Source organism: Rattus norvegicus, chromosome 4, assembly GCF_021556685.1.
Source record: "Rattus norvegicus strain SHRSP/BbbUtx chromosome 4, alternate assembly SHRSP_T2T, whole genome shotgun sequence".
Taxonomy (NCBI): domain Eukaryota; kingdom Metazoa; phylum Chordata; class Mammalia; order Rodentia; family Muridae; genus Rattus; species Rattus norvegicus.
In genome coordinates this window covers 20,330,173-20,349,258 of record NC_141537.1, presented here as the reverse complement: position 1 = coordinate 20,349,258, position 19,086 = coordinate 20,330,173, and positions in this window count along the sequence as shown.

Genomic DNA, 19,086 nt, shown 5'->3' with positions numbered 1-19,086 from the left:
GGTCCCCTATTGAAGGAATCAGAGAAAGAACTGGAAGAGCTTGAAGGGGCTCGAGACCCCAAAAGTACAACAATGCCAAGCAACCAGAGCTTCCAGGGACTAAGCCACTACCTAAAGACTATACATGGACTGACCCTGGACTCTGACCCCATAGGTAGCAATGAATATCCTAGTAAGAGCACCAGTGGAAGGGGAAGCCCTGGGTCCTGCTAAGACTGAACCCCCAGTGAACTAGTCTATGGGGGGAGGGCGGCAATGGGGGGAGGGTTGGGAGGGGAACACCCATAAGGAAGGGGAGGGGGGAGGGGGATGTTTGCCCGGAAACCGGGAAAGGGAATAACACTCGAAATGTATATAAGAAATACTCAAGTTAATAAAAAAAAAATAAAGATAAAGATGAATCCATTCTTCTCACCCTGTACAAAGCTTGAGTACAAGTGGATCAAGGGACTCCACATAAAAACAGATGCACTCAAACTAGTAGAAGAAAAGTGGGCAAAAGCCTCAAACACATGGGCACTGAGGAAAATTTCCTGAACAGAACACCAATGGCTTGTGCACTAAGATCAAGAATGGACAAATGGGACCTCATAAAACTCCAAAGCTTCTGTAAGGCAATGGACAAAACAGCAACCAACAGATTGGGAAAAGATCTTTACCAATCCTACATCTGATAGAGGGCAAATATCCAAAATATACAAAGAACTCAAGAAGTTAGACTCCAGAGAATCAAATAACCCTTTTAAAAAAAATGGGCTACAGAGCTAAACAAAGAATTCTCAACTGAGGAATATTGCATGACCAAGAAGCACCTAAAGAAATGTTCAACTTCCTTAGTCATCAAGGAAATGCAAATCAAAACAACCCTGAGATTCATCTCACACCAGTCAGAATGGCTAAGATCAAAAACTCAGGTGACAACAGATGCTGGTGAAGATGTGGAGAAAGAGGAACACTCTGCCATTGTTGGTGGGATTGCAAGCTGGTCCAACCACTCTGGAAATCAGTCCAGTGGTTCCTCAGAAAATTGGACATATTACTACCTGAGGACCCAACTTTACCACTCCTGGGCATATACCCGAAAGATGCTCTAACATATTACAAGGATACATTCTCCACTATGTTCATAGCAGCCTTATTTATAATAGCCAGAAGCTGGAAAGAACCCAGATGTCCTTCAACAGAGGAATGGATACATAAATGTGGTGCATCTACACAATGGAATACTACTCAGCTATTAAAAACAATGACTTCATTAAATTCATAGGCAAATGATGAAACTAGAAAATATCATCTTGAGTGAGGTAACCCAATCACAAAAGAATGGCATGCACTCACTGATAAGTGGATATTAGCCCAAAAGTTTGGTATACCCAAGATACAGTTCACAAACCACATGATGCTCAAGAAGAAAAGAGACCCAAGTGTGGATTCTTAACCACTTCTTAGAAGAGGGAACAAAAATACTCACAAGAGGAAATATGGAGACAACATGTAGAGCAGAGACTGAAGGAAAGGCCATTCAGAGACTGTCCCACCTGGGGGATCCATCCCATATACAAATACCAAACCCAAACATTACTATGGATGCCAAGAAATGATGCTGACAGCAGCCTGATATAGCTCTGTCTCCTGAGAGGCTCTGCCAGATCTTAACAAATACAGAGGCAGATGCTTGCAGTTAACCATTGAACTGAGAACAGGGTCCCCAATGGAGGAGTTAGAGAAAGGACTGAAACAGATGAAAGGGGTTTGCAATTCCATAAGAAGAAAAACAATATCAACCAACCAAACCCCCAGAGCTCCCAGAGCTCCCAGAGACTAAACCACCATCCCAAGAGAACACAGGGATGAACCCATGGCTCCAGCAGCATATGTAGCAGATACCTTGTCAGACATCAGTGGGAGGAGAGGCCCTTCATCCTGTCAAGGCATGATGCCCCAATGTAGGGAAAAGTCAGAGTGGGGAGGTGGGAGAGAGTTGGTGGGTGGGGGAAGGAGCACCCTCATGGAAGCAGGAAGAGAAATGGGATAATGGGTTTCTAAAGGTGAAACTGGGAAAAGGGATAATATTTAAAATGTAAATTAAAAAATCCAATAAAAGGAACAAAAGGAAAAAAAAGCAAGACAGATCAATCTTTTGATCTACTAAAGCAACAATAAACCCACCAAATAATTGACATTTTCAAAGAATATTATAATTGTTTTTTTCTGTCAGATATAAGTTACTATTATAGAAACAAGTGCTTAGAGTTATAGGAGGTCTAGACTCTGAGACCTTACAGAAACTTCCTTTCTATGGTCAGTTGTATGTCATAATAGCTTTGAAACATAATGTTATTTAAATTTTTATTACACACAATATAATGTATAAAACTCCAAGAAAATATTCTTTGTGCTGTGAAAATCCCCTCTCTGCCAAGCCTCTTGAGATAAACACTTAGTGAGTGGTTGTTTTCATTTTTGTCCAATCTTGCTATCAGATTAACCCACATTCATTGAATGAGATTAAAATGTAGGATTCTTTCCCTAACTCTTTAATTCTGCTAAACTAAGTGTGCTAGAATTCTCTTGTTACATAGTAAATTATCATAAAATAACAGCTTTAAACACTTATCTCATGGGTTCTGTGTGGAAAAGTCAAGATATGATGGGACTAGGTTCTCTGAAGGGTCTCATGATCTCCTGACTTAGGTAGGCTACATATGGAGGCTTGACAAAGGGAGAGAATATGCTCTTGGCTTATTTGGGATTTTGGCAAAGTTCATTTCCATATGATTATCAGATTGGCTGGCTGGTTGCTACCATTGTCTTCAGATCACAGAGGCCCCCTGCGTTTTCTAAGAGCAGCTTGTTTTCCTAGTATCTATCTCAAGTATCTTGTCAGGAGGTCTCCAGCCCCACAGCTCCATCAAAAGTGTAAACAGGGTATCAGCCAAAGTACTCCCCAGTCTATCTTTTACATATGTTCACCTGATTAAGAGAGGCCACCTCAAATTATGACCCATTTAGTAAGCCTGTGAAGCAAATGATTCAGGACCTTAACTGAGTATGTGAGATTCCTTTACTGTCTGGAGTATGTAGATTAGTAGCACGTTCAAGACCATCCATACTCAAGGGTAAATGATATAGGTTGGGACACAAGAAGAGACAATAGGGAGGTTGATGCCAGGGACTTTACAACATATACCAAATCTTTGTATTTCTTGAAAAAGTATAATTTTGAAAGTATGCTTTCATGTTGTTAGAAAAATATCAATTTTTCCTCTAACATGAACAGACAGGCTTGGAGGGTAGAGAAGAAAGTAAACTTACCATTGAAAGAAGAATAATCTTCTAAATCTGCTTTCTCCAACACAGTAATTAGTGCAGGAAGACTTCCCATGGAGTCTTAAGTTATTCAGCCAAAGAATTTGAAAAATAAGTTATTCAGAAAATTGTATAGTTACACTTTAGAAATTAGTAATTAGAAAATAGGATGACAAATCTTCAGTGGAAAACTCTATATATATATTAAATGTTAATTTCAGCTAATTACCAAACTTAACAAGACGAGAAGCAAAGGAACTGACATCATGTTCCCTCTGATGTGTGTCTTGCTAAAGACAGGCTACCTGTTTATAAAGTGAAACCACACAATTTTTTTGACAGATGAAAACTTATCATATGACTAAAACTTGTATGTGACCCTCCACGATCTGTATGTGTATGTGAGGAGGACTGACTTTCTACATTCCTGTCCTAAACTTTTAACATTATGAATGACAAAGATAAAAGTTGAAAACATTAGTTAGACTAAAGTGACATAAAATAACAACTCTTTGATATGTAATATTCTTAATTGGAGTTTGAATTTTCAAAGCTCCTATATAAGTGTTTGAAGATAGTCAATAAGTAATGTCATATCCAAGTTAAAGTTGGATTGTAACTGCATTGTCTATGAATAAACGTGTGTGTGTGTGTGTGTGTGTGTGTGTGTGTGTGTGTGTTGAAGGCTGTGAAGATTTCTGTATCAAACAGTGATCATGTGACTTTAGTCCTGGGTAGCAACAGAAGATGAAAGAATCTTGGAAAAATTCTAAAAAGGTTTGTGTAACAGTAAAAAAGAAAAAGGTCCTTGTTGGCGTGTACAGTACAGTATAGTTCCTGCAACATAAATCAGAAAGAAAACCTAGTGAATTTGACAACCCAAAGAATTTCAAATGAAAACTCACTTCTGCTTGCTTGAATTTAAGCTGAATGGTGTTCCCTAAAGTACGCGTTTACTTTGGAGTCCTAATACTAGTGAATTGGAATTGTAGAAGCCCATCTGCTTAGTGTCATGATACAGGGAATTAGACATTAGAACAGAAAGAGATGCCATGTTGTAGTAGAGGCAAAGATTGGAGTGGGGCTTCTTAGCTCTGCTCAGTGAAGCCTACAGCTGACCTCAGCCACACATGCCACACGGTGTGTCTGTACTCCAAGCAGAAACCACCCAAAGGATTGAGTCAGCCATAGAAGCATGGAAGGTAGTAGCTGTAATTTAGGCCATCCCATTTCAGATGTACAAATCCCAGCACTGCTATGAATCTATATGTGCGTGCACACCCATGGGACTGGAAAGAGAGGGCAAATGTGGAGACATAATGACAGTTGCTTAGCCCAAAGAGCATGTTCATGGATTTGCCACAGTCTTTTGATAGGTCTTTGAGGTTGAATTATTGCATATTTGGAGTTTAAAAGAAAAATATCTATTAAAAAAAATCCCTTACCTGTAATGTGGACATGTATTCATGGGTTTTCTTTCATTCATTCATTCATTCATTCACTCATTCATTCACTCACATTTGTTTTCCCAATATGTGGTTTAAGCCCTCCCTGGCTTTCCTGGAACTTACTTTGTAAATCAGACTGGCTTCCAACTTAGGGCAGGCTTCCTTGTGCCTCCCAAGTACTGGGATTAAAGCTGTGAGCTGTGCCTGGCTGAATTCAGTGATTTTATGTAAACTAGAGGGAAGATCTAAGGCTTTTGTTAGAGTGAAGACCATATGGCGGGATAAGTAATCCTATTGTGGGTGAAGCTTAAATGATTAGAGGCCTCCTCTTCTACACTGTAAGAAGAGAGATGAAGGACTCTAAACAAAAGAAATAAAGAAACATTGCAAGGCTAAAAATAGCCCCATGTTGAGCTACTTCCATAGATCTGGAAATTTTTGACATTTTCTCCCAGAAAAATTTTCAGTAGAAAACGATCTACATACATACATACATACATACACACACACACACACACACACACACACACACACACACACACACACATTGCTTTCAAGAAAATAAAGTCAAATTACTTTATTGGCTCATATAACTGAGAAGTCCAGATGGGTATGGGATCCTATGAAGATGCCCTTAGCTTTAAAATATATCAAGTACAAATTTTATGATTGTTTTATTTACATTTCTCAGTCCCAACTTTATCCAAACCCTAACTCCAAACTACAGTCATTGGATCTCATCACTACCCCTTCCTCAGTCCTTCATGCAAACCCAAACATCTTTTGAAAAGAATCTGCAGTTCATTAAGACCAAAGGTCCACTACACACAGGCCCCAGGCCTTACTTAGGTGTAGAAGATAGATGTGATGTCTATCTATGTTTTCATTGTGTAGCTTCTCCACTAGTCAGGAGTGTATCGACACATGTGATCCCACAAGAAATCACCAGCCTAAGGGGTCCTTGAGAAGGCAAAACAGAGATGATATGAGAAGCTTGCAAATAACCTTGGCAGTGTATGTGATCTTCCCAGGGTTTCCCTCTGTCTTTGCATACATTGCTTCTTTTCAGTCTTATGCTACAAGGGCACCCATGAAAAGAACTTCTGAGTTTATAATAGAGACTTTTTAGAAAATATCCAGCTTTAAGAAAGGCTCTAACAAACTCAAGCATCCCTTCAACAACTGGTTTTATTTTGCTAGAGATGAGGTTTTGAGAAGACTAGGCTGACTCCATGACAGGCTTCACAATGGCAGTTTAGGAAACTAGGCCTAAGAACTGGGCAAGTCCAGGCAAGCCCCAACAAATCAGTTGCTAGAAAAGAAAGTTACTAGGGAAAAAGAAAAAAAAAGAAAAGAAAAAAGAAAAAGAACAGGCTTCAGGCAGCCAGTCAGAAACTGCCCTGCCCTCAAAAGCTTCTCTGTCACCTGACCTGAGGCAAGGACAGTGGGTCAGCAACAGTTTATAAACTTCCTCAGCTACTTTCTTGCCAACTGTTTCCAGACCTCAGTTTCCAGCCCCCATACCCTAGTAATGTAATATCCCTAGAGATGGAGCAAGATATAGGTCACCTACCCCGGAATCACCTAGTTTGCTTTAAATCAGACCTGTGAGCTCACTTGGTGGGCTCTTTATTTTGGCCATGGGAGATCCCAGCGTGCTGGACTTCAGCTAGTCAGAAACTAACTTACATACTATTTGAGCCCGGAATATCATTCTTCAAAGCGTGGACCCTTACAGTTCAACAGCCCAGGAAATAGAAGCATGAATCTACAACTTAACTGTGCAGACCAGGCTGGCCTTGAATTCGGGATCCATTGGCCTCTCTCTCCCTTCAGGATGCTGAACCTCTCCCCATTGAGGTCTCAGCTTCCTGGGAAGACCCAGCACCTTGGCGGCAGTTGAAGAAAAGCTGTGCCCCTGTTTTTAATCATTAGTTTTAAATATATCTGTTCTGCTGTTAGCTTAAATGTTCATGATTTACTACATAATTGGCAATGGTGATATTTTATCTGATATTATTCACAGAAATGATTGTACTCTATGTCATATATACTAGCTTTTGGCATTTGGGTGTCAGACTGATGATAGCTTCATAAACCAAATCGAAATGTTATTCTTCTTTGTCTAGATCCTGAAATAGTTTATAAGGTGAACATCATATATTCTTAAGGGCAAGAATGTAGACTCTTCTTTAAGAATCATTTTGATGATGTGTTTTGAATATGTATATATGTGCATATATATGATAAATTTACAGAAAAGAATATTTTTATGAGCAGTTTAAAACCTAGCTTACCAAATGACTTCACCTTCAAATACTTGACTGTGTCGACCACTACCTTATATATAAACTATAAAATTCAAAAGAAATTAGCACTGAAAAATGTTTCTGTTTTGTGCCCACACACCATTCAAGTACTAATTTTATAAATGCCTTTTCTACACAATGGGGCCATTTGCAATCAATGGTCACACTTGGCTTTTGTCTTTAAATATTCCAGCTAAGATGGCCTCTTTCCTCATTGGTTTTGGCAGATTGGTGATGCTAATGTTATACTGCATATAGAAGGCCTCCTCCCAGTTCAGTTTTGCCTGACACATGTTTGACAGGAACAGGACAATAGTATCTATGGATCCTTTGCATCCCCTCAGGTAAGACATGATTTCATTTCTTTCTTTCTCTGATAGTGATTATCTTTTACTTCATTTATTTGTTTTTGCTCTCAGATGGTGTCTTCCATAGTTCACACTGACTTCAAACTCATTACATCATGAATGCTGGTGAACTCCAGACCCCTGCCCCCCTCCATCTCCACCTCCCAAGCACTGTGATTTTCAGTATATGCCATCACCCCTAAGTTCTTGTGTTGATTAAAATGTCTTACAAGATTATTCCCTGCAATTTGTTTTCACATCTATATATATGTTGCTTAGTTTTGATTTTCCTTTTTGTGATAATTGTCTTATGTGTATGAGTGTGTTCCTGAATGTATGTCTGTACATCCTGAGCATGCCGTCTTAAAGCAAAACCAAATGAAAAAACTCGTGCTCTTTCTCACCTTGAATTTGGTCTTATACCAAATCCCATCCGTGATTCAGAGTGAAAATTTTTTTCCACCATCTTTGCTTTAGTTATGGTTTTCACTGCTCTGAAGAAACACCATGAACAAGACAATACTTATAAGGAAAATATTTAATAGGGGCTCGGATTACAATTTGGAGTGTCAATCCAGTATCATGGCGGCATCCAGGTAGGCATAGTACAGGAGGAATTGAGAGTTCTGCTTTTTCATATGAAGGCCTCTAGGAGAAGACTGGGTTGGAAGGAGGGTCTCATTGCCTATCCTCACAGGGACACACTTCCTCCAACATGTCCACCCCTCCTAATAGTGCCACTCCCTGGGCCAAGCATATTCAAACCACCACAATCTTCACTCCCATCCTTCCATTTCCATCTAGTTTCTCTCCCACTTCCACTTTTATGTCTGTCATGCAATATTCTCCACCAGCCAAACCACGTTCAGAATGTGAAGCAGACTGTGATTTCCCTGAAGGAAACTCCTCATGAAATTTAGAACAGAACCTAAAGTCTCAGTAACTTGGTAAAAGCTCTTCTCCCCTGCTATATGCCCTCTAGTTAGCTTCCAAGGTATTTGATATATATATATATATATATATATATATATATATATATATATATATATATATATATATAATCATTCTCTCTTTACCTTATTCTTATCTAGGCTTAAACGACATCTCCTCAAGCAAACTTTCCTAACATTTTAGAAAATGTATTTTTTTATTATTTGGATGTCTGATTGTGATTTTATTTACTGCAGCATGCTTTTGCTCTGATGAAGGGTGAGTGCTACAGTTACCTGTGGATGAAGATTTAGTATAATTAGAAATTTTATTAGCTTAGAAAACTGGCAGTAGTACATTAGGGTATGTGACCTCTTTATCCTTTCCAGTTAAAGTCTCCACACCTCATATCATGACACCTGTATCCTACTATGCCCCATCTCTGGAGTTTCTTCTTTCCTTCTCACCTCCGTGGTCCCTTTCTAGTTGGTAAGTTGACAGTACCAGGCATAAACTCCTTCCTATTGAGTGAGCCTTAAGTGTGGTTAAACATCTATTGGTTACCTTCAAGATAAAAGTACCACTGTTTCACCAGTGGCAATACCGTATTGGTTCAGACCTGGTTGTGGACTGTAGCCTTTACACCTGGATAAGATCGTTCCACTCCCTGGCAGCTTACATGGCAGTGACCCCATGAAAGCTAGCTCTCTAGGAAGATGCTTCCAGCTCGCTTATGTCTCAGATCTTTCAAGTCCTGTGTCTGGAATGTGCTGTTTCCAGCTGTAAGCTCTTGCCTTCACACTCTGGAATACAACCCAAGAGCAATGGTGATAAAAACAGATTGTTTTGAGAAATTCTTCTTTTATCCCTGACCAGTAGCTCAAGGAATGTTCACCATGCTTGACTCTGTGGTTCTTATTAGATAGAGCATGGCTTTTGGGGGTGGGGCACACCTTCACTTTAAGTGAAGTAACTGTTGAAAAAAAAAAAGAATACACACACTTAAGTATATGCACATACACATGTACATTATATATTTTAAGTAAGCTTGTGAAATGATGTGTCCCTGTGTCTTCTGAAAGTCCCTTAATGTTATTTTACTCTTCTTCACCCTCTCTGTCTAGTAAAAATCTCCATTATCTATTTCATAGCAACTGTATTCTACTATGTCCCCTCTTTAGTGTTTCTTCCCAACACCCCCCCCCCATAGTTTCTTTTGTTTCCTGGCTTTTTTGTCATTGTTGTTGTTGTTGTTGTTACTTCAGGTTATATAATCACATCTAAAGAGTCAAAGCCAAGATCCACAAATAAGAGATAACATGTGGCATTTGTGTTTCTGGGACAGGATTACCTCACTTAGGATAGTGTATTCCAGTCCTATCCATTCATCATTTCAATTTCCTTTAGTACTCCATTGTGAATAGGTATTTTGATGGTTTGAAAGAAAATTACCCCCATAGGCTCACGGGGGGGGGCACTATTAGGAAGTGTGGCCTCGTTGGAGCAGGTGTAGCCTTGTTGGAGGAAATGTGTCACTTGGTGGGGATTGGGAAGCTGCTGGCTATAGATCCAGGTGTAGAACTCTTAAGTTTCCTCTCTAACACCATGTTTGTCTGCATCCCACCATTCCTGCTGTCCTGACAATGAACTAAGCCTCTGAAATGTAAGCCAAACCCCAATTAAGTGTTTTCTTTTGTCAAAGTTGCCCTGGTCATGGTGTTTCTTCACAGCAAAAGAAACCCTAAATAATGGCAGTACAATATTTCATTGTCCATTTATCAACTGAAAGATATCTAGTTTGTGTCAATTCCCAGCTATCCTGAACAAAGCAATGAACATGAACGATAATTTTCTATTTAGCAGAACATCAAATTTCTTGTGTGTGTACCCTGATGTATCCCAGGACATATGGCAGATCTACTTTCGGCATTTGAGACTTTCACATGCCAGTATCCATGTTGGACCCAATTGTAACAAGAGAATGAGCTCTCCTTTCCCTAAATCTTCACCAGTGTTTGTCGTCAGATATTATCTTCAGCTTAGCTACTCTCTGGGATAAGAAGAAATTTCTTAGTAGGCTTAATTTGCATCTTTAATTGCTAAGGATGTTGTAACATATGGGGGTCATTACAAAGATTAACACCTTGTCAAAATGCAGAGAATAAGTGATTTGGGAGTCCCCAACTCCAGCTGATATACATCTGCAATGCAGCCCTTACACCTGAGACTCAGGGAAAGTAGCCTATGGGGGCAGAAATAGAAGCCACAAGCCTATGTTTACTATTAGACAGTATCTCTTAAACAGAACAAGGAAAATGCACCCATGAAATTGAAATTACTTGGTTGCCTGGCACAACGATAACCACCAATTGATAAACCAACACTAACAGAGAAATTCCCCCAAGGCGCTACCCTATATAAAGAGCATCTATTGAGAGGACTAAGTCAGTTGCTTCTACGAATGACCTACCACATAGGTTTTGCAATCCCAGGTGATCAGCCTTGGGCACATGTATATATAAGCAATGATAAATGGACTCAGTGGTTATATGTTGTAGAAAATATTTAATCCTAACCGGGAGTTTCTACCATCCCCTTTGACTTTTTAGTTCCAAGATAAAAGACACACAGCCTTTATATGTACAATAAGCCTTAAACAGCACAAGAGCTGGGTGAATACCTATCTTCCATGCTGTTAGAACCTACTTTCTTATCAATAACCCCAAGTTATTACTTACTACTTACTGTTTCATCTGGGCTGCTCTTACCGTCAATGGTCTAGCCCTCAGGGCTGCTTTTATGGCTTGCCTAACCCATAGCAGCTTCTCCTTCCTCCTTCTGCACCTTTTACTTCTCCTCATGGTTCTCTTCCAACCCCTAGCTCCATAAACCTAAACCCCACCTATGTCTCTTCTAGTCATCTATTGGCATTGCCTAGCAACTGCAGATTCCCCTTAGGGAAGGCATAGACATATATCATATTTTTTTGCATCTTCAATGCTAATAATTTCATGTGTCCTTCGATTTTTATTTGTGATTATTAATTTTGTTTCTGAAGCCCTAATTTTTAAACTCTAATTTAGATTTACAAAAGTTATCCAAATATTTAATTTATTATTAACATTGAAAATAGACTTCCGGGGTTGGGGATTTAGCTCAGTGGTAGAGTGCTTGCCTAGCAAGCGCAAGGTCCTGGGTTCGGTTCCCAGCTCTGAAAAAAGGAAAAGGAAAAAAAATATAGACTTCCACTAATGAACATTTTGCTGTGATACTTTACATAGTCGTGGTGAAATGTTTTTTTCTTTTGATCATATCAAATATCTGGTTCATAAGCACAATTCTATCTGTTCTGGGCAGATCAGTCTCTACATCTGCTTTACAAGGGTCACACAGAGACTTTCCTTTGTCTCTCTTTTGTCTCAAATTTAACCCTTTTCTAGAGGTAATGATTTAGTAAATCCTTCGCTTTGCTAAAGCATATCTTCAAGTCAGACTTTTATTCTCTTACAAATACAAATTGCTGAGAAGGATTTTCTTGTTTCTGTGCATATGATTGCAGGACTGACCACTTGGCCCTTTTTGTTGGGTAACTCGTTAGCGGTCTCATCCCTGGCAGAGATTAATTCTTCCTCTCTTAGACAGTCATTAATTGCCTGAAGGTCTTTATCCAGTGTTGAGACTCCATGAGAGTGCCATCAGCATGCTTCAAATCTGTAGCACAGGAATCATTTCAGAAGATGGCGAGGAAAGTTTGTAAGATCCAGGTATGGGAGGAGGCAGAGACATATACAGAGTGTCAGGAAATTGAACAGAAGTGTTTAGCAGTTAGGGATGGGAACTGGGGATAGCAACCAGAAAGTTTCAGATGACAGGAAAGCAAGAGGCTCCCAGAACCCAACGAGGATTTAATTAGATGAAATAAACTCAACAAAGGGGAGGGAGAACCTGCAGAGACCACACCCAGAGGTTAGGTAGGGCCCCTGCGGTTGGGAGATGGGGCTACCCACTCATCTCCAAAATTCTGACCCAGAATTGCTCCTCTCTGAAGGAAATACACGGACAAAGAGTGGAGCAGAGACTGGAGGAAAGGCCATCCAGAGACTGCCCGACCTGGAGATCCATTCCGTCTGCTGACACCAAAGGCAGACACTATCAGTGATGCTAAGAAGTGCTTGCTGGGGGCTGGGGATTTAGCTCAGTGGTCGAGCGCTTACCTAGGAAGCGCAAGGCCCTGGGTTCCGTACCCAGCTCCGGAAAAAAAAAAAGAACCAAAAAAAAAAAAAAGTGCTTGCTGACAGAAACCTGATATAGCTATCTCCTGAGAGGCTCTGCCACAGCCTGACAAATACAGAGGCGGATGCTTGCAGCCAACCATCAGACTGAGCACGGGGACCCCAATGGAGAAGTTAGGGGAAGGACTGAAGGAGCTGAAGGGGTTTGCAACCCCACAGGATGAACAACGATATCAGCCAACCAGATCCCCCAGAGCTCCCAGGGATTAAAACACCAACCAAAGAGTACACATGGAGTGGCCCATGGCTCCAGCTGCATATGTAGGAGAGAGAGAGAGAGAGAGAGAGAGAGAGAGAGAGAGAGAGAGAGAGAGAGAGAGAGAGAGAGAGAGCCAGAATATCAGTGTGTCTGCTGTGAAGCAGTCTTTTACAGAAATAAATGTACAAAAAAAGACCTAAACAAAGACTGTGCCAATGAGTCTTTATTGAATGGTCCACATCCTCTCTTATTCAATACTTGTTTGTCCCTCTTGTAAGGTTTTTTTGTTTTGTTTTTCTTTGATTATCCTTCTTCCCAGGATGTTTTATGTGTTTCTACACTTTAATATTGGCTTGAACTTTATAGTCAGTCAAATAACACTCAATCATTTGTCTCTTAGATTTTTCTTGCTCAAAATGTAATGTTATTTTTTTTACTTTCTACCAAACTTCACATATGTTGTGAAATTATACATTTTATTTCCAGTCGCTTTTTTCTCTTCTTTTCTAATTGCTACTTTTACCTAACATGTAATTATTTCCATGGTGGGAATATCTTAGTGAATATCTAAAGAGAGTACACTACTTATTTTAATATTTTGTTTTCTGAAAATGTCCTTGCTTCCCCATTGGGACAAACTTTAAATTTTTTATATTGACTTCTTATTTTCATATATCTTGAATATCACTTATTAAAGATAAGGTGAATAAAACTTTGGTGACTAGTTTATAAATAAGAGTAAAGAGTTCTTTCTTTCTCCAAAAAAAAAAAAAAAAAAAAAATCTGGCTGAGTCTGAGGGTAATGAGTCAGACAACCAGATTTCAGTTGGAATACACTTAAAACTCCAAAATTAGAAGGGATTTACTTTGAGGTGCCAACAACTGAATTAGCTGCTCTTTATCCTCGCAGAGGAATCTATCCAGTTATTTAGAGCATTGTGCCCAGATGGAGGTCTCCGGGTGCGTTCTCAGACCAGGTTGTCCTGTGCACGGAGGTTTGGAGCAGAGGTTTGGAGTGGAGGTGTGCGATGCCTATTGCCCCATAATACATGGCATTTCCATGTTCAAATCTGAACTCCCTCCTCTTCCTCGTTTCTGTCAGGAATGTATAATGAACTACTACAACCTGAGCTACCTGTTGGCATCCTCAGTTCACTTTTATCTTCCATAAAGTTCGGGAAACATTTAGTCTGCTGATACCCTGCTTTTCAGTCCTGCTTATAAATGCAGTGTCAGCCATTTCTAATAATTCTACTGCTTTTTCTTTTCTGGCTTTGGTGGAGTTCAGCTCGTGGCGTTCATCTGGGCCGTTGATTAAGAACGGCTAATGTATTGCCACTGCCTTTTGAAAAATGTAGCCGAATATTTGACTGAAATATTGTATGACCATTAATAATAAAATTCCAATAATGAAACTTATTAGAAGATCCTCAGTACCGTAGACTGAAATTTATACAGTTTTTCAGGCCTCAGATCTAATTTAAAACTCAGAGACGCCGTCTCTAAAATCATGGCTCCAAATGTATTGCAGTGTTTATAAAATTGTTAGGCGTTATCGCGGGGTACTTTGAGATTATTTATTTTGGAGAGACAAAGCAAACGTTAAGGAGCCTTAGTATCATTAAGCAGCAACAACACCACAAAACACTCTGTTCCAATTTTAAAATGTCTTTGTATTTGGGAGGAGTTACCAGCTGGAATTAACAGTTTGGCTTTTCTTTGTAGAAGAAAAACTGACAGCTGAATTGAAAGGGAAGTCACACCAGACATTCATGAGAGAAGGTTTTCCTCCTTTGCAAATGCTCATATTGTTCTCTGAATCTTTTCCCAATTATGGAGTGCAGAGAGCATGCAGGGTGCAGAGAGAGATTCGCTGTGTTCCCAGCATGGCCACCACAGTGGTGTAGGGTCAGGGTCACCAGACTGCAAATGAGACCTTAGGCTTGAAAGCTCGTAAGATTTCTTCCCTCTCTCGTGCCCTGCTTCCTTTTTCCTTCCATCTTCTCTTCCTTCTCCATACTGTTGAAATAAAGGAGAGCAAATGGGTGCTTTTAGTGTTTGAAGTACGAAATTAAACCATTAATCGAACACTCACACTGACATTAGTTCTCACGTTGCAGCGCGTCTGTGAATTTGACATTATTTGAAAAGCTCACTAAACACATATTAGTTTCCATTTCTCCTCTGGACATGGACTGCTATTGATGGATGGAGCAATATTTGGAATCCATATCAGGAAGTTATGACACACACACATGCAGAGTTTTAGTCTGTGGACTTGGAGGAGAATTGTAAAGAGGTATGAGGGCCTCACAGAGCCTAATTGGCTCTGTTATAATTGGGCCCTGGAGACAAACCAGCCTGCTGCAGCTTCTAGCTTCTCTTCAGAGTACATCAAAACTTCACTCCCTTCTCACTGTTTTCATTCCTATTTGGTTTTCGCATCAACTTAAATTGCACAGATGCTAGTACTAAAATATTTCTAAGGAAAAAAGTTACATAAACTTCATGGGAAATGAAAGTACTTGGTACATCTGATTGTATTTTGTGAAGTTGTATAATTCTTGGTGTTTGTGTTTATTTTATTGACTAGTTGACCAATTATGATATTGTCCTATTAAAAACACATTTACTTGTGGAGAAATAGAAATTGCAGGATTGGTAATAATAAAGTATTAATCCAAGATTATTTATATGAGTGAGCCTAGGAAGCTGCACTCACTGGTTTTAGGTGAAGCGGTTGACTGTGCAGGATTTCATACTTACTTTCTGGACATAGTATTAGTACCGTTCTGTTTCCTCTAACGTCAAATGCTTAGACATTGTTTTATAAATCCTTTCTCATTCATTATAAGAGTAAATGAGCTTGTGTCATGATCTGTTTCATATTTATTAATGAACTGGATTCTTTTCAGCTTCCCCCTCCTCCAAAGTTCCATGTCTCTTTGTTCCTCTACCTAATGCAGAACTTAATCTTATTTCTATTCATATTCTTTCTTCTTTTTTTGTAATTAAATTTGCTTTTGAGAATCTCTTAAATGCTGTTTTTCTCACTTTGTAAGAATTCTAATAATCCAACTTATGATCTGTTAGTTCTTTCGTATTCATGTTGTGGAGTGTGTGTGTGTGTGTGTGTGTGTGTGTGTGTGTGTGTGTGTGATTATTGTGTGAACAGATGTGGGCAAGTGTGCAGAAGCCAGTGTTTGCTTATCACTCTCCTTGATCCTTTGAGGCAGAGCGTGTGGCTGGACCTGGCCCTTACCGTTATTAGAGGTATTTGTTTGCTTGGGTACATTTGTTTTTGCTAATGCCCTCCCTGACTCTGCCATCATGAGTGCTGAGTTACAGGAATATCTAAAGTCACATCCAGGTTTGCTATGGGGTCTGGGTTCCAAGCTCCTGTCTCATGTTTGTCCAGTAAGTAATGCTCACCACTGAGCCATCCCCCTAGCCCTCTGCTCTATTAGTTCTTGTTCTCCACTGTTTAGACCGGACATATAGAGGTTTCCACAAACTGCTGTTAAATTGATGCTTTAATTATCTAGTTTTTAATAGTTTAAAACAGTATTGCTTTTAAGAAAGGTGGTGTAAAGTAAGAGAGAAAATACAGTAGCTAACTTGCCACAAATAAATAAAAATAAAAATTAGATTCTATTTCAGAGAAGAACTAATATTTATAGGAAAAAATTTTCGTTTCAGGAGATGATGGGGAAAACAAACTTGTACTGTATAGCTCTTTGAACATGGAAGTGACTGAACTATTCTAAGTAAACTCCGTAATGTTTACAAGCTAGATGATGAGGTGGTCAATAATCTGAAAATGCCTGGAGTCGGGGGATGATGCCATGTCCTCTGGAAATCTCTCAAACTGCATTACTTTCATAACACAAAATTATTCTTTCTATACAGTGAGCAATTTCGGAGACAAAGCCATTTGAGACTAACGGCATCAGATCATGACCAAAACCCTAGCTATTTTCTCCTAAAAGCAGTTGAACAGTGGCTTCTTCACACCTTTCCCACCTGACGCTACCTCTTCTCTTAGTTCATAGTCTTTGCTTTCTGTGTGGAGACTATTTTATGCTGCTTAAGCCTCGTCTTTCACCCACATACATCCTGCTGCTTTGCAGGTAACCATGACAATATCTCACAGCACCGAGGTTATGCGACACATAAAATGCTGCCGTGCTGCCTTAAATTTATTAGCGAGCACACCTTTCCCAAAATATATACAAACAAATGCCAAATTAAAGTCGTGTGACACTTTGAATGTCTCTGAACGCTGTGATCAACTGACTTAATGCAGAGGAAGAAATCAGGATGCCTTTGCCAGGACGAAGTGAAAGCATGTGACTCCTTTCTAACACAAGACTGGAATCTCATCTTTCTCTATGTTTAATTTTAAAATTTGTTTAACATCTCCCTCCTTAAGATTCATATTAGTAGAACTGTTTGGCAAGTAACAACAGCAACAACGGTGGAAGGAGAGACAGGTCCTCATTTGTAATTTAAAAGAAAACTGCTAGTAAGTGTAAATTGTATAATATTCCTAATCCGAATCAATGGTACAGCATGAAGATAGCAGGTAAGTTCAAGATTAAGATTCAGTATGATGGGCTGGAGAGACGGCTCAGAGGTTAAGAGCACTGACTGCGCTTCCAGACGTTCTGAGTTCAATTCCCAGCAACCACATGATGCCTCACAATCATCTTTAATGGGTGTGTCTAAAGACAGCTACAGTGTACTGGGAGAAATAAAATACATAAATCTTTTAAAAAGTAGATCTTAAAAAAAGATTCGGTACGATATCTAAATTAGATCGCATGTAGAAGAGGGTGTGCATGTTTGTGTGTGAGATGACTTCCATAATCTCAAGAGGATAAAACAGTTTGTATAAGATGATACAACACCATCCGACATTCCATTGCTAATGCCCATCTTAGCATTTGAATGAACCTCATTTATTCTATAGTAAAACTCTTGGGTAATACAAAAATTCCCACGAATCAGTAACCACAGTGATAGCTATCGTGGGTCATCTTTTGGGGGATTTACAATATATGACTCCTATTTACAGGTTCACATGTGGAACACCTGTTCACTGAATTGTGATAAATGCATAAATCCGATTAAAAATAAATCTTTTATCACTTCACCATTAATGGAAGCACTGCGCTAAACACAGAGTAAACAAAACATATCTGACAGTATTCCAGACCTCCATGGATGCATAATTGAACTGGTATTACTTATGTCCTATTGAGAATTTTCTGTAAATGTTCCCTTTTACTAATGCGAGGAATATTTGATAGTAATATAGATGCACACTTTCCTAGATGTGCCCAATGGATGAAGATGACTAAGGCCTCATTTTCAAGTAATGCTGGTCCAGCTGACTTTTGCTCTTTCCTCCACATTTGCTAATTTCATGCTGTATCTTAGTAACCATCATGTCTGCTAATTTTGTTCTCAGCACTGTATTATCTATAAGATCAAACTCATAAAAAACAAAAACAAAAACAGTGTTTCAGCTTCTCACTTCCCTCAGCACGGAGGTGGCCAGAGGTTTGAGCATGACCACTGAAGCTGCTTGCAAGTCCTTGCTTTTGCAGTCCCGTCTTTTATCAATATCGTTCCTCTGCCTGACACTTCCCACTGTTTTTGTTTATCACTCTTACAGGACCATTTCAGATAAAAATTGCTCTTGAAATATTTTAAAATATTAAAAATCGTAACATGGTTAATAAATAAAGGCATATGTAATAGTTATAATGCCTAATGGTTGAAAAATTATACACATCACGTCAATCTCTCGATTAGTTTCCTTTGCTGCCATAATAAACAATCACACACATTAGTGGCTTAAAATAGAAAGAGGGCAGAGATAAAGGAGAAAGGAAGAACAATGACGAGATTAAGTAAGAAGGGTTTGAAGTAGATCCAAGTAAACATTGGCTTTACCAAATGATGGGAAGACCGACCACTGCATGGATTTCCATGTTGTCAGTGGTGACACACAAAGCAAGGAGAGCATGCAGTGAGTGAAACTTCTCAGTGTCCTCACTGTCTGCTGAAAACAGTAGTCACAGTCACTTGCAGTAAGATCATGGTGTCGTGAGTATAGTAACCATTGACACGATGAGGACATGTTACTCAAAGACCAAATAAGGCAGAAAGGAAAAGAAAACACCATTTGAAAAATCTTTTAAAACCTTTAGAAGGAAGAAGCCTTCAGTGTACACTCAACTGAAA